The 16,608-nt window shown below is 32.6% G+C and overlaps 1 long non-coding RNA gene across 1 annotated transcript; it reads left to right on the top strand.

Moving 5' to 3' along the window:
* The first annotated feature begins 13,393 nt into the window (after positions 1–13,393).
* LOC131010842 (uncharacterized) lies at positions 13,394–16,107 on the top strand. The gene is made up of 3 exons (XR_009096676.1): positions 13,394–13,578; positions 15,291–15,353; positions 15,862–16,107. It is a non-coding gene; the product is annotated as an uncharacterized LOC131010842 (long non-coding RNA).
* Positions 16,108–16,608: the final 501 nt, after the last annotated feature.

Below are 16,608 nucleotides of genomic sequence, written 5' to 3' on the forward strand. Positions count from 1 at the left end.
TAGTTTCCTGCTCATATAAAATTAGACACTACACTGACATATATATATATATATATATATCTCAAGAAATTTTAAAACTGTTAAATACCTCTAAACCATCTATTAATTCTTCATTTTTTTCATGTGTTTATTTTGCATAATTCATAAAAATATATTATTGAATATTTTTGTTTTCGAAAGTATTCTTCAATCAAGCAAAACTAGTTTAAACGATAGAAATAATCAAGGGTGTTGGGACCCAAAGTTTCATATTCATCTAAGTAAGAAATGGAGTCTTACTGTTTTTCTCTATTAAAACTAATCCTTCAAATAAACATTTATTTTCTATAAATAGCTAGACTACTTTACCATTAATAAAACTAGTACAACCATTCGTGCGATGCACGCCGAACATCGATATTACCGACATGTTTAAATAAATAAATTTATACATTAAATAGAATTAAAATATATAAATAAATGCAAACTATATTTTAAAAATAAAAAAAATAATCCACATCAATTACTCAATAAAAACGTAAATTTTCAACTTTGTATAAAGTGTAATGATAATTATAGTTATTGAATAACTTTAAATTATTTTATAATAAAAATCAACATTACATATCTATTTATTATATGAAAACACAATTGTATGACAATTTTTTTACCGCCAAATTTATGGCAAAACAATAATTAAATAAATCAATTTAGGATATACGTTACACATTCTTAGCAGATCAACTAGCTAACCTGACAGTTTTAATTTAACTAACCATGTTTTGAAATGTGGACACCAAGCGATACGACCTCTTATGTGTAAATAGTAAAGTCCTGGTTTCAAACCCCACTTTTCCCCCTTCCCAACTCCCCCAAGTCAAAAAAAAAAAGGCCATGTTTTGAAATTAAACAATCCACTACATATTTATATTAAATAGAATAGAACATGGAGTAACTAATAACAAAACCTACTAATAATGCGGAAATACAATTTATAATATCAAACCCACAAATCATTTGGCTAATCATGCGGCAATATATATTTATATCTAACGTGATTGTTTAATTATAATTATTTTAAATATGAAATTAAGGAGAAAAAGTTTGTATTAATTTTAATATGAATTTATAAATAAAAATAGTTATATATCCTAAAATAATTTAAAATATTATATAGATTTATTTAATTGTGTGTACGAAATATTTATTTATGAGTAGTGATTTTCAGACACTCCAGTGTCCGGACACTGCATGAAAAACCGGTTTTTTTAAGGTTTTTTGATTGAGCCGGTTTTTTGCTAATTTATGGTTTTACTAAAATATCCTTTCCTTAAATTTCTCAACTACTTTTAATCTTTTCCTAAATATATTTTATTTACATTTTTATTTTCTGTAAATTTCGTTTTTTTTTTGTCATTTTTTTTTCGAAAAATATTTTTTATTTTTAAATTGTTTTTTTGTTTTTTTTATCGTTTTTTTTATTTTTCTTTTAAAATATTCTTTCCTTCAATTTCTCAACTACTTTTAATCTTTTCCTAAATATATTTTATTTACATTTTTATTTTACCTAAATTTCATTTTTTTTTCGAAAAATATATTTTATTTTTAAATTGTTTTTTTTTTTATCTTTTTATTATTTTTCTTTTAAAATATTATTTCCTTAAATTTCTCAACTACTTTTAAAATTTATATTTTTTTCGAAATTAATATTTTAGTTGTTTTAAGAGTAAATTTTTATTTTTTTCCAAAATTATGTTTTATTAATTTGTTTCCAGATTTTTTTTTTATTATTATTTTTTTTCGAAATTAAATATTTTTTTCGAATTTATTTTTTTCCAAAATTAATATTTTAGTTGTTTTAAGAGTAAATTATTTTTTTTTTCCAAAATTATGTTTTATTAATTTGTTTCCAGATATTTTTTTATTATTATTTATTTTTCGATTTTTTTTTAAATTTATTTTTTCCTGAAATTAATATTTTAGTTGTTTTAAGAGTAAATTTTTTTTTTCCAAAATTATGTTTTATTAATTTGTTTCCAAATATTTAGGGATTCTCTTAAACATAATCATAGATTTGTTTCCAGATATTTTTATTATTATTAATATTTATTTTTTGAAATTACATTTTTTTTTCGAATTTTTTTTTTGAAATTAATATTTTAGTTATGTTAAGAGTAAATTGTTTTTTTTTTCAAAATAATGTTTTATTAATTTGTTTCCACATATTTAGAGATTATACTAAAATAATCTTAGATTTGATTCTACTAATTTAGAGATTTTCATTATCCAAAGATTAATCCTATATTTGATTCCAGTAATTTAGATATTCTCCTAAAATAATCCTAGATTTATTTCCACATATAATTTATTTTGCGAATGTTATGTTAATTTTTTTATTTTTACTAATTTAGAGATTCCTTTCAAAATAATTCTACATTTGTTTTCATTTATATATTTTATTCTAATATTTTTTAAAAAATAACATATTGAAGATGATTTTTTTTAAAAAAAACGAAATACAATAACAAAAAAATAAAATTGGAAGAAGTTTTTTTTTTTAAAAAAACCGAAATAAAAGCAAAAGTTGCGAAATTTATGTTAATTATTTTTATTATTACTAATTTTAAAGACTCCCTTCAAAATAATCCTATATTTGTTTTCATTTATATATTGTTTTTGAATTTTTTTTAAAAAAACAACATATGGAAGATTATTTTTTTTAAACGAAATATAATAAAAAAAAAGAACATTTGGAAGAAGATTTTTTTAAAAAAAAACCGAAATAAAAAGAAAAAGGTGTGTTTGCGGGATTTGAACCTGATACCTCAATAATATGTGAGTAATACTTGGCCACCTTGTCCGGTAGTGACAAACGCATTAGTTGCGTTAGAAATAAACATAAAATGAATCATACTATGGGGCATCGATTGAAAAATTAAATAATATATACTTAGATTAAATATATTATAATAATTGGAATAATACGAATAAAGTTTGCTTAATTAATTGAAATAAATTAATGAACTTGAAAAAAAAAATTGTGAATACGTTGGGATATTGGTCGGAAAAGTATATAACATATCATTGAAGATAATGCATTGTAATATAGTATTGATGTCGATTTGATAATAAGATAATGAACTACTATAGTGTAAATAATGATGTCGAAATAATTATACTAAATGAAATAATGTTGAACTAATTGATTGAATGAAATTAGTGAAGTCAATAACTATATGACATATATATGAAGACAATGTATTATATTTTAGTATTAAACGCGATATAATTATAAGAAATAATTATACTCAACGCTCATCAATTTGACTTTATTAATTCAAATAAATTAGTGAAGTTGATAAAAATAAAAAATAAAACAATTAATCATACGATGGGATTTTGATCAGAAAAGTATGTAACATATACTTTATTTGATTATATTATAATAAAGTATTGTAATATATATCACAATAACTAAATTGTTGGGAACCTTGTGGAATATCCTAACCCTTGTTTTGATGATACCAAAATTCATAGGACTTAAATGTAATAGACTAGAATTGTTTTGAACTCAAGTGTTAGAGTTCGTTTCTAGTTTAGTTGCGGTGTCGAAGACTGAAGACTGAAGAGTGAAGAATGAAGACTGAAGACTGAAGACTGGAGTTACCAACTGAAGTGTCAGTTGAAGAATCAGTTGAAGACTGATTATTTAATGCGCGCCATAGACTGATACTGAAGTCAAGTATCAGTTGAACATTCCTCCTAGGACTGATCTTCCAACGTTCAGAGGAAGCCACGTACGCTCAAAGTACAGCCGCATTAAATGCAGAGATATCTCAATATCTTATCTCTGCAGAGGTCATTCCTATCTGGTGGTTACTTTTCAGAGATGTCACATCTCCTGTCCTTCAAAGAGAGCCGTTTCCATACAGACAAGGAACCTCGAAGATTGAAGCCTCAGCCCAAATTCGAATTGCTCTCCAACGGAAGAAATCTTGAGGACGATTTACGCCAACGGATCTATTCAAAAGTTCTCCTACAAATAGCGCTCGAGGATCACTTCAATCTTCACCGATTCAACGACATAAGCTGAAGCTCTGCCGAAATAGCTACTCAGCCTAAAGCTTAACCGCTCAAAGCTTGAATCGAAGAAGAGAATTCCAAAGCCAAAATCAGTCACTGCTGATTACATACATTCTCTTAGACCCTAGGCATATATTCTGTGTACCCAGAAGCCAAAGGTCAAACTTGCTTCAAAGAACTTGTTCTTTGTAAGTATAGTTGGCACTCGTTTAAACCTCTCCCCCATAAGAGTGTTTGAGTGACTCAGGAAGGTACTCTGAACTCTGAAAGGGAAGTCTGAGCACGAGGTGTGCTTAGCAGGGAAACCCTACGCGAGTTGTGTAGGTGCTGAAACCCTACGCGAGGTGTGTAGGTGCTGAAGAGAGTTTATCTTCAGTTTACGGTTTGCAGTGCACCAGGCAAGCACTTGCGGAGTGGATTGTTGGTCTGATCAACCAGCCGTGGATGTAGGAAAGAGTTTTTCCGAACCACGTAAAAGTCTCTGTGTTATTTACAGCTTTCAGTTTTACATTCTTAAAAACTGAACACTGACTAACAGCTAGAGAAACCCTAATCCAACTATCTGCTCCACCGAGGCTATTCGAAACTAAGTTTAATTTCCGCTGCGTATGATATCAATCTGACTCACTATCCTCTGATAGTAAGGAAGAGAGATATCATCTTTATCTTTGCAAACACGACTGAAGCCCTTACGTGGATCAGTTAAGTTTCAGTGACTTAACTGATAACTCTTTACTGAAGAGCTTTCAGTATCAGTCGTCAACCCTGTTGGTCAAAACTAATTTCGGTTAAACAGGTGTCTGGTTTGCATGAAAAGTTTCTTTTCTATCTCTGACTGAGATTCCTCTGATTGAGGTCGGTAGATAGTCAAAAATAGCCTATAGGTGTATTCCCCCCCATACACCTATTCGAGACCCCCCGGACCTAACATAAATAAATCACTATTGTGTGATTAATGAAGTCGAAATAAGTGTATTCAATGAAATAAAGTTGAATTATTTAGTGAATTTGAAAAAAAATGAAATAAATTGAATTGTATAAGATATATATGTAATGAAGGAAATTTTATTAAAAATGAAAGAATATATATGTTGGCCAATTAAATGAAGACATATATAATATTAAATATATTATAAATGAAGGAATACGTATGTGTATGTGGGCAATATAAATGATGAAAATTATAAAATTAAATATTATATAAATGAAGGAATATTTATATTATATTTTAAGTAATGTATATTTTGTCAAAACAATTGAATATGTTTTAGCCTAAAAAACATAAAATTGCATAAAATATATTATAAATGAATAAATATATTACTCAATGGAATTATGTTGTGTAATTAAAAATCTTACTTAAACAAAATGAATCATACGATGAGACATCGCTCGGGAAACTATATAATATATACTTGAAGAAAATGTATTATAATATAGTATTGATGTCAATTTGATAATAAGAAAATGAACTACTATAGTTTAAATAATGATGTCGAAATAATTATACTCAATGAAATAAAGTTGAACTAATTGATTAAACTAAATTAGTTACATTTTTAAAAATAAAATGAATCATATGATGGGAAATAGATCGAAAAAATAAATAACATATACTTTATTAAAGGTGATGTAATAATAAGAAAATGACTACTACTGTGTGAGTGACGATAAGAAAATTAAAATAAATGAATCAAACGAATGGATTTTGTTTGGAAAACTATGTACCATATACTTTGTGAAGTCGAAAAAATTATATTCAATGAAATAAAGTTAATAAGTTATTTGAAATTAATTAGTGAATTTGGAAATAAAATTAACATATAAAACTATTTAACATATACTTGAGGGAAATACAATGCTTTATTGAAAACAATTAAACGTGATATGCCAATAAGACAATGAACAGCTATACTATAGTTTAACGAAGTCGATATAACTATTTGTTATAAAATTATGAGTTATTAATTAATTTAAGTTAAATTTGTGAATATAATATATAAATAAATGAAATAAAGTGAAATGATTCATACAATTGGATTTCGGCCGCGATACTATTTAACATATTTTTGGATGAGAAAGAATGCATTATACGATGACATTTTGCAATGTATTGAAATTAATTATTGAATTTGGAAAAAATAAAAAAAATTATACGATTGGATTTCGCTTGCAAGACCATTTAACATATACTCCTACCGTCCCACGAATCTTGACACATTTTTCTTTTTGGACTGTCTCACAAATCTTGGCACGTTTCCTTTTTGGGTAATAACTATTACATTCTCTCTCCTACTTTATCACTTTTATTACATTATCTCTCTTATTTTATCAATTTTATACTTTATTAATTACATACTTAAAACACTAATCAACAATATAGTTAAATTATATTAAATGGTCTTGCAAGCGAAATCTTAAAACAACTAAAATATTAATTTCGGAAAAAAATAAATTTTTAAAAAAAATTGAAAAATAAATAATAATAATAAAAAATATCTGGAAACAAATTAATAAAAAATAATTTTGGAAAAAAAATAATTTACTCTTAAAACAACTAAAATATTAATTTCGGAAAAAAATAAATTCCGAAAAAAATATTTAGTTTCGAAAAATAAATAATAATAAAAAAAAATCTGGAAACAAATTAATAAAACATAATTTTGGAAAAAAATAAAAAATTACTCTTAAAACAACTAAAATATTAATTTCGAAAAAAATATAAATTTTAAAAGTAGTTGAGAAATTTAAGGAAATAATATTTTAAAAGAAAAATAATAAAACGATAAACAAATAAAAAAAACAATTTAAAAATAAAATATATTTTTCGAAAAAAAATGGCAAAAAAAAACGAAATTTAGGTAATATAAAAATGTAAATAAAATATATTTAGGAAAAGATTAAAAGTAGTTGAGAAATTTAAGGAAAGAATATTTTAAAAGAAAAATAAAAAATGATAAAAAAAATAAAAAAACAATTTAAAAATAAAAAATATTTTTCGAAAAAAAATGGCAAAAAAAAAATGAAATTTAGGTAAAATAAAAATGTAAATAAAATATATTTAGGAAAAGATTAAAAGTAGTTGAGAAATTTAAGGAAAGGATATTTTAAAAGAAAATTAAAAAAATGATAAAAAAAAATAAAAAAACAATTTAAAAACAAAAAATATTTTTTGAAAAAAAATGGCAAAAAAAAAACGAAATTTACAGAAAATAAAAATGTAAATAAAATATATTTAGGAAAAGATTAAAAGTAGTTGAGAAATTTAAAGAAAGGATATTTTAGTAAAACCATAAATTAGCAAAAAATCGGCTCAATCAAAAAACCTTAAAAAACCGGTTTTTCATGCAGTGTCCGAAAATCTTTATTGTTTATTTATTTATATAAACATATTACTTGTTATATTTTTCTTTTTACATTATTCGTATTTTCCTAATTTTTAATTAGTTTTGAGCTATTTAAATATGAACTTTTAATAATAATAATAATAATAATAAAATTAAGGCCTCAAAATTGTTATATTAAATGACAATTATTAATTATGTTATTGTGATGAGATTGACTTAAATTATTTGCTTTACAATCTATAAATTTCATTATTATTATTATATGTATTTAATTATTATTATACAATACTTATTAATAAGTTGATAATATTTTTATTATACATTATTTCAAATAAAATACTAATATTTATATTAACATAATTTTTTGGTTACTAACTAATTTAATTCATAAAAAATTATATTTTAATATTTCTACATAATTTAAAATTTTAAAAATAAATAAATATGTCGTGGTCCGTACATGATACATCGCACGGGAGGGCGTACTAATTATTATTATTACAGAGTATTACACGTCATAGTAAATAAATAATCTTCATACACAAACATAAAAAAAAAGTTGTAAAATTTTAACGAATCGAGTGAATCAAATATTTTAAAATTTTCATAACTTATTCGTTTAAATTCATTTTTTATGATTTTTTTACCATATTAAAGATCTTGTCACAAATTTAAATTTAAGATGCATATTGAATATTTTTTTTTCCTAAATAAAATTTGATGATTTTTAGAATAGAATTAAAATTATAAAAAAGAAGAGAAAAATAGTGAAAAATCACTACAAAAAAAGAGTTGATTACCGACGGCTAAATGCCGTCGGTAACAGAAGACGGCCGCCGGTAAATAGTGTTACCGGCGGCGATAACGGCGGCAAGCTCCCGCCGCTAAACGGTTCGTCGGCAACGACAATAACGGCGGCGAACATCCGCCGTCGGCAGTTAACGGCGGCGATGCCGCCGGAATTGTCGCCGTTAAATGGCGGAGCCTAGCCGGAGAATTAGCGGCGGCAGACACCGCCGCTAGTTACCGAGGGCTATTTTGCCGTCGGTAGAGAGCCACCGGAGTCCGGCTGACCTTGCCGGAAAACTAGCGACGGCGATTACCGCTGCTAACTAGCGGCGGCGAAACGCCGTCGGTAACAAGCTACCGCCGTCCGGTGGGTCATGCCGGAGGATGGCCGGGTATTTACCGAGGGCAAATTGCCGTCGGTAACTACCGACGGCGTTTTGCCCACGGTAATGTTTTTTATTTTATTTTATTTTATTTTATTTTATTTATTTATTTATTTATTTTATTGTATATTGTATATCCACAATTTATTTCCGTATTTATACGGTATTGCATACTTTAGACGAACTTCCCAGTCGGCGACCCGACTTCCCAGTGGGTCACCCATCTTGCTTGTGCTCTGTGTCAAGCACGCTTAACTTTGAAATTCTTTTCGAGTGATCACCAGTACAGAACACTCGTATTATTGATATATCTACATCTATTAATTCATTTAAATGCTATATACTCACTCATATAATTATAATCTTTGAATATGTGGAGATAATACCTGAAATATGTTGTTAATTAGTGAGCGAGTTCGTTTCGGTCCTTATTTTTATCGTCGGTAAAATATTTAATTAATATTTAATAATTAATTAATTAATTATTATTATTATTTTTTTTTAACATTAATACACCAAAAGTGTTTTAATTTGGTTATTATAATGTGATTTGAATTTATTTGTTTATGTTAAATGCAATCATCATCATCATTGCCATAAATATATAAAACATATATAGTTTTAATAATTAAAGCACTTGAAATATATAGTTCAATAAAACATAAATTTGAAAAGAAAGTGCAAATGTAATTTTGTTTGAAAACATAAATATATAGTTTTAATAATTCTAAGCATCATCATCATCATCATCATCGGCATCAGGCCCTGGACGTGGCTGAGCATTATACATCCTCATAAACGCCTCCAATTGAGCCATGCGGTCCTGCATCTGTTGGCGTCCTGCTTGCTCTGCCGCCTGCTCTGCCGCCATGCGCTCCTCCATCTGTTGGCGTTGTGCTTGCTCTGCCGCCATGCGGTCCTCCATCTGTTGGCGTTGTGCTTGCTCTGCCGCCAATCGCTCCTCCAGCATGGAGATCCGTGTCTCATAAAGCTGCTGAGACACCGCAGAACTGCCCGTGCTGCGGATAGACCCCCTACTAGCCTGACTCTGCCCGGCACTCCCGACGCCGTAGATCCGTGACCTATCCGGATGCACCACCTCCAAATACACCTCGTCTAGCCGCTCCTGTCGTCCTGTGGCAGCGGCCAGTCGATGAACCTCGGCCTAATTCATACATAACAATGCATAATTGTTAGAAAATAAATACATTCACTAAATATTTGAATAAACTTAAACACTTACGTCAATTCTAGCATCTCTCTCCGACGTATAACTTCCGTCGGCGTACATGTGGAGGCGGAGGAAGGTGGCATAGTTCGGTGCATCCTGGGGAGTACCAGGATCCAAGCTCTGTAGATGCATTTATATAAGATAAATAAGTTATATTAGTCAATATATTAATTTAATTTATATACTTAATTATTTGTTAATTACATACCATATACTGCTGCAGGATACGAGTCGACTGGGACCCGCCCACATGCCTACTGATCCCTGTACCCTCCCCATCGAGCTCGGACATCCGGTTGGCACGTGCTCGATTTGAAACAGCCTCAACCTCGGGCTGATGCCAGTAATCCCGGAGTCCAGTCCAAAAATCGAGAGTCATCCAGACGGGCCTAGACATCTCTCTCCCTTGGCGGATACACTGCTTGAGATCTGTCTTGTAGTCGCTCATCATGTCGGAGTACCTTTTGCGGCCTTTTGTCTCCCACATTTTCCTCACGTCACGCTCATCATCGGGCTGCCACATAAAACTCTTTCTGTTGAAAGAAAAAGAATTAATTTAATATCAAACATTTTAACAATTTAATATGATATATTTATATGTATTATAAATTTAATTATACCTGTAATTCATCAAAAAATTTATCCTTCATCGCCGGGGGCGTCAACTTCCATGTGTACCCGCCTGGGTTTTCAAACATCTTAAATGTGCGCGTGCAAGCTTTGGACAGGCCAGTGGGCTCCAACAAAACACTGTGTACAAGTAATTTTGTCACTTAATCATGGTGTACGAGAAACAGTAATTTTAACTAAAATACTTACCCAGTCGTAGGATGCCTCTGAAATACCGTCCTCCCATCAGGTGCCTTAACCTCTCTTTCTCTGATAGCGGCAGCTGTAGGGCCCCTAGGCCTTCTAGCCCGTGAACTACTAGAAGCTTGGGGAGTCTCGGGGGTCCCAGAAATATGCGTCCCAGACCCATCAGATGTATCTGTTGTAGCTTCTGGCGCATTAACGCCAGATCGCCTCCCAAATCCCAAGAAACCTCGAGAGGTAGACATGATGCCTGTTGCATACAATTAAATTAACAAATATATAGCGAAACATAACATTAACAGTAACTAACAAACATATCAAATTTGCAATCAAATTCAACCAAAATGTGCATTTACATTTATTCATAAGCATCACTACTATCATCATCACTATCGTTAGATGTCAACGGGAAATCATCGTCTTCTGCTTCATCGTCATCTTCAATCTCAACGACTCCACCGAGGGGATGAAGGAGAAGTGGTTGTTCAATGCCTACACTTGTGTGAGTAGGCATAATAGTAACCACTTCTTCTTGAAATGGTTGATCTAATGTTGATGTAGATGCTGCAGTAGACACTTCAACCTTTGATCTTGCGTTGACTTTGCATGCTGACCACCAATTTTTCTTTGATTGGTTCGTACTGGGATAGGGACAGTAAAACACTTGAACTACTTGACTCGCCAAAACAAAGGGATCATACTTCTTATATCTTCGTGTGTGGTTCAGTGAAACTAACTTGAAGTCTGTATCAATAGAAGTTCCCTGAGCCGACAAGTCAAACCATTCACAGTTGAACAAAACTGTCTGCTTAATTGGATACCCCGGATACTCCAGCACGCAAACCTCTTGCAGACGCCCATAAAAGTCTAGCACATCTCTATCACTACCATAGACCGAGCCTTTTATGCAAACGCCACTGTTCACAGTCGCACTCTCTCTATCATGATCAGTTGTGTGAAACCTGTAGCCATTCACGAAATAGCCGGAGTATGTTTCAATCTCCTTTAATGGTCCAGCTGCAAGCGACCTAATATAAGGGTTCAACTCGTCGTTACAAGGACGACAAACCTGTTTCACACAAATATCATTTAAGTTTGCTAGCCAATTTTAGAGTAAGTAAATGTATATTTAACATAAATTTATCGTCTCTTACGTAATGGTTAAACCACACAATAAACTCGTTGTGAAACGCGACTTCAAACTCTGCATCAGTCATGTAAGGATTTGCATATCGTTTTTCCTCCTCGAAGATCCTTGGATACAAAGAATCAAATAAATATGTTAACACCTATATATGATGAACACTTCTTATACGTAAATTGAACGAGAATACTCACTTGCTATATGTCTCTGCAACCTCTGCACAATTGCTCAAAATATACATGTGTGCAGCAAGCCATTCGCGCTCATCCATGTATCTCTTCGTCCCTCGGCCAAGTGAACGCCCAATAGGTTTGAATATGGCGAGACAAAGAGGATCATCATTTTCAGCAACAGGCATCTCAATATTGCGAGGCAAAGTTGTCCACTTTGTAGATATTTGATCTTCAAAGTAAAACGAAGAGAAGGTTGACATTTCTGCAAGTAAGTATGCATTGGCGATGGACGCCTCAACCTTGGCTTTGTTTTTTATATGATTTTTTAATGTCCTCAAATATCTTTCAAAAGGATACATCCACCGATATTGCACTGGACCAGCCAATCGTGCCTCATCTGCCAAATGAACTGGTAGGTGCTTGAATCAAATAAACTAGGAGGGAAGATACGCTCAAGTTTGCAAAGAGTAACAGCTATCTTCTCACTCAGTATTCTCATGTCATATATGGCCACGTTGCGGGATGTTAATTCTCTGAAGAAGAAACTTAACTCTGTAATTGCCTCCCAAACATTCTTAGGAAGAAGTTCTTTAAATGCAACAGGCAGAAGGATTTGTATGAACACGTGACAGTCGTGACTTTTCATGTTGTGCATCTTCAGGGCGTTCATGTCAACGCATCTACTAATATTTGACACGTACCCATCGGGAAACTTAAGACTCTTGATCCATTTGTAGTAGCCCGCTATTTTATTTTATGATTAAGATTAGTAAATGCGATATTTAAATTATTGCATCCTCAGTTATTTTTAATCCAGTGATTAATTTCCTGTTAAGTTAGCCTAGATATTTGAATTTAATGCAATTGCATGTTATGATCGCAATCGAATTATTGAGCCAGTCAATAATTTATAATTTTAGATTTATAACTGACTTAGTAAAGTCAAGTTATTTTTTTTTTTTTTTTTACTTGCAATAGAAATATCATTTCTATGTATTTACCTTTATCACTCGAGTCGTGGATTTATTTCAGCTTGTGAAGTGTATTAAATCTACAGATTTAATTTAGATTTATTCTACAAGTCACGATGTTAATGGATGAGAAGTCAACAATCAAAATATGAGAATTTTTAGAGTATTTTGTATTTTTAGCAAGACCCGAGATTAATAACATATATAGATTTACCAACAGAGAATGATTTATTTTATTCATCACATCACAACTTTACAACTTATTATTCACTACATCCCTATTTCCTACCTACTACATCAAGAAAACAAACCAAACTTCCTACCTACTACATCAAGAAAAGAAAAGGGAAGGCATGCGTGTGGGAACAAAATCAGCCATTTTAGTAGACTACTCAAGTATAGCCATTAATGCACTCCTTCAAATAAACATATCAGCCAACAACACTCTTCATTCATTCCCTTTGACACCAGATTTTAGACACCAGATTTGAGAGAGAGTAAGATGATTTCTGCTGCCAAACCTTGAGAGGTAAGTCTTGATTCGAATTTCCTCCATTCCTCTTTAGTACCTCCTGAAATTGTCAAGAAACAATATTTGCTGTTTCAGCTTTCATCTCATTGAATCCAATCAACAACATCAGCTACCAACACAAAACAATTGCAAGGTATCTATACTAAGCTCCTTTATTTCGAATCCAGTTTGCATATCATCCAACAAGTATGTTATTTTCTAAAGAATTCAGAATAAGCATAAATAACATAATCATTTTTCCCATATAGAAACAACAGACTTCACTAACACAAGATTATAGAAAAACAAGAGCTCACTAGACTCATGAACAATAGCTTTAGAAATCTCTTTCCCTTCCACGAGAATCATGAAATCCCTAAGGTGTGAAGATGATTCATATTGCATAATAACCATAGCGTTTGAATTGACTTAGCATTTTTGGGGAAAGGGGAGAGGTACTTTGCTGTACCTGTTTCTGTAAACCGGGAGAGGGGTGACTTCCTGTTCCGTCAAACCGAGGGGAAGCAACGATGGTGAAGCTTTTACTGTCTCGCCCGAAGTCGAGTAAGGCAGCGGCCTTTCGCGATAACAGGTCGACGATGACTCTCACCGAATCACAGAGCGGCGACGCCTTGTGGAAAGAGAAGCTAGGGCTCAATTCTTTTGAGTTTGTGTATTTCTGAAATTGCGGAATTGAGAGGAGAAACGATGGTGCGTCGGCCTCACCATAGCTCGGAAGAGCAACAGCGGTGATTCGTGGTGCCTTCACCCAGCACTGACAGCGATGGAAGGAGCCGACCTCGTCGGACCTCAGAACGGCGTCAGAAGCGGCCCCGCTCGCCGGTTACTCAGTGACGGCGGTGGAGGCGATTTCTGATTTGGGAAATTAGGGCTCACCTTCTTTCTACCTCGCATCTGTGAAGTGAGAGGAGAGACGCCAGTTTTCAGGAGACGGCACAAGCTGAAGAACGGCGTCGACTCCGCCGGAATATCTGAAGCGTGATCGAGCCCGGGAAGTGGCGGCGATGTCGCCTGAGCCGAAGGAACCTAGGGCTCGATTGGGTTGCTTCGTCGAGACTGAGGAAGGTGAAGACGGCGAGAGAAGAGGACAGACGATGGGTCGGACTTCAGAAGGCGGCGATGTCGCCGGATTTTCAGAGCCGAGGTGACGGCGGCGACTCCAGAAAAGAGCTAGGGCTCAATTTGTAAAATGTGAAGGGGAAATCGCAGAGGAGAAACAGAGAGAGAGGGGTGGAGTCAGGGGCGAAAGCAGAGCCGACGAAGGCAGGTGACGACTCGCCGGAGAAGGTCACCCGCGGCGGTAGTTTTCAGGTGAGAGGAGAAGGCTGCGTGTGCAGCCGTGAATGTGAGAAGAGAGATGGGAGATGGGTTGTTAGATTGGACCTAAGAGTTATTTGAGGAGTGGGCCGAAATTATGGTAATTTGGGCTTCTTTGTTTTTGGGCTAAGGAATTCTTATATGGATTAGCAATGGGCTAGCATTATTTAATTATTTGGGCCCAGACTGATGGGCTGAAAATGCTAGACTTCTTTTAATAATTTGGACTGCTTTAACTATTGAGCCCAACTAGAGATTAATTATAGATTTGTTAATCGATGAATTAGACTCAATTATTTTTAATTACTGATAAATTGAGACGATGTTATTAATTAGTAAGCGGGCTAGAATATCCTAAGAAGGGTGGATTAATTAAGATTAATAATCCGATATCATAAGACGAGCTTTAATCCAATAGTTAGATTATTAATTAAAGGAATATGAGTCATGCATATTTATTTTACGCATTCTCATTTATTTGAGAATTTTCATCGAGTTAAGGTTTGACCTTATGTTCTCGCATTAAAGGTTAAGCGCAAGAGTAAGAACTAGTCAAGGGGTTACTGAACTGTAGCAAAGCTTTGCTATCAGGTGGGCATTACTTTCATATATCAAATGAGTTTAAATGTTACGTTCAAGCAAGTTATTTCATGATAAAATCTTTGAGTTAAAGTTATTTCAAGTATTGTCTTGCCATAAAATGTTTAAATTTTAGTATGATATCTATCTGCTTTGGCTTTGCCAATGATGCAATCGAATTCGGGTCCTGAGCAGTTGATAGCTATCCTGCCAGGACTAGTGTACACCAGTGACCGTGAGTCATCTAGCGGGTTGGCCGGTCAAGTGTCCGTGAGAGGTGGCCACCTCTCCGGCACAAAGTTCCAGATATGATAGATTACAAGAGAACTTAGTCTGCAGACGAACTTTAAGAATCACAAATGAATTTAGTAAGCTTGGACCTTTTAGCTAAAACTCCCTTGCTGTACTGTTTATGATGGCATGACAATTTATAGTTTTTACGCAATGATGTGTATATTTAGGCATACGTGCCCACTGAGTACTTTTGTACTCAGCCCTGCATATATTTCTAAATGTGCAGGTTGAGCAATGGCTGATGAAGATGAAGTGATGAGCGGAGCTTTTGTCATGAGTTTAAAATGGACTCTTGGATACATGTCTTCATACATGTAATCAGATTATGTTATTCCGCTGCATACTCTCAAGTAATATGTCTTTAAGCTAAGTCGGGTTCATCCGAACTCACGAGTTAATCGAGTCCTTGTGACTAAACAACAGTTATCTTATGATTGTCCCTCCTTAACAATGATTTGATTTCGAGCCTTCATTATTTATTCACCCCCTTTCTATCCCCGCTTCTAATCTCCCTCCCTTAGTCACGGTTTCCCCGATTTAATTATCCTTAATTAGGTTCGGTCGTGACAGAATGGTATCAGAGCAGATCGTTTGCTCTGAATCCAAGAGTTACCCAATTAGCCCTAGATTAGATATTAGTATAAAAGTGTCAGTCGACAAAAGCTCAGCACTTCATCACATCGTCATGCTCAGCAAGAAAGAAGGTGGTAATGATTTTAAAACATTGAGAAGTTCACGTTTTATATGAATGTACTGATGCTTACATTCAAGTTTTATGCTTTATTGATTGATTAGATATCTCAATGAACTTAGATGCGTTAAGAATGCATGATCACTGTTACAAGAAGAACAATACAAACTAGAAACTCAATTAGTCTTTCACTATAGCAATGGTGAAGAGCTAAGAAAGAGGAAGAGAATCCAATGAAAGCAGTGCAAGCGGAGTGCCACGCACGAATCACTGAAGCAGGCA

The sequence above is a fragment of the Salvia miltiorrhiza genome, chromosome 2, assembly GCF_028751815.1.
Source record: "Salvia miltiorrhiza cultivar Shanhuang (shh) chromosome 2, IMPLAD_Smil_shh, whole genome shotgun sequence".
Lineage (NCBI taxonomy): Eukaryota > Viridiplantae > Streptophyta > Magnoliopsida > Lamiales > Lamiaceae > Salvia > Salvia miltiorrhiza.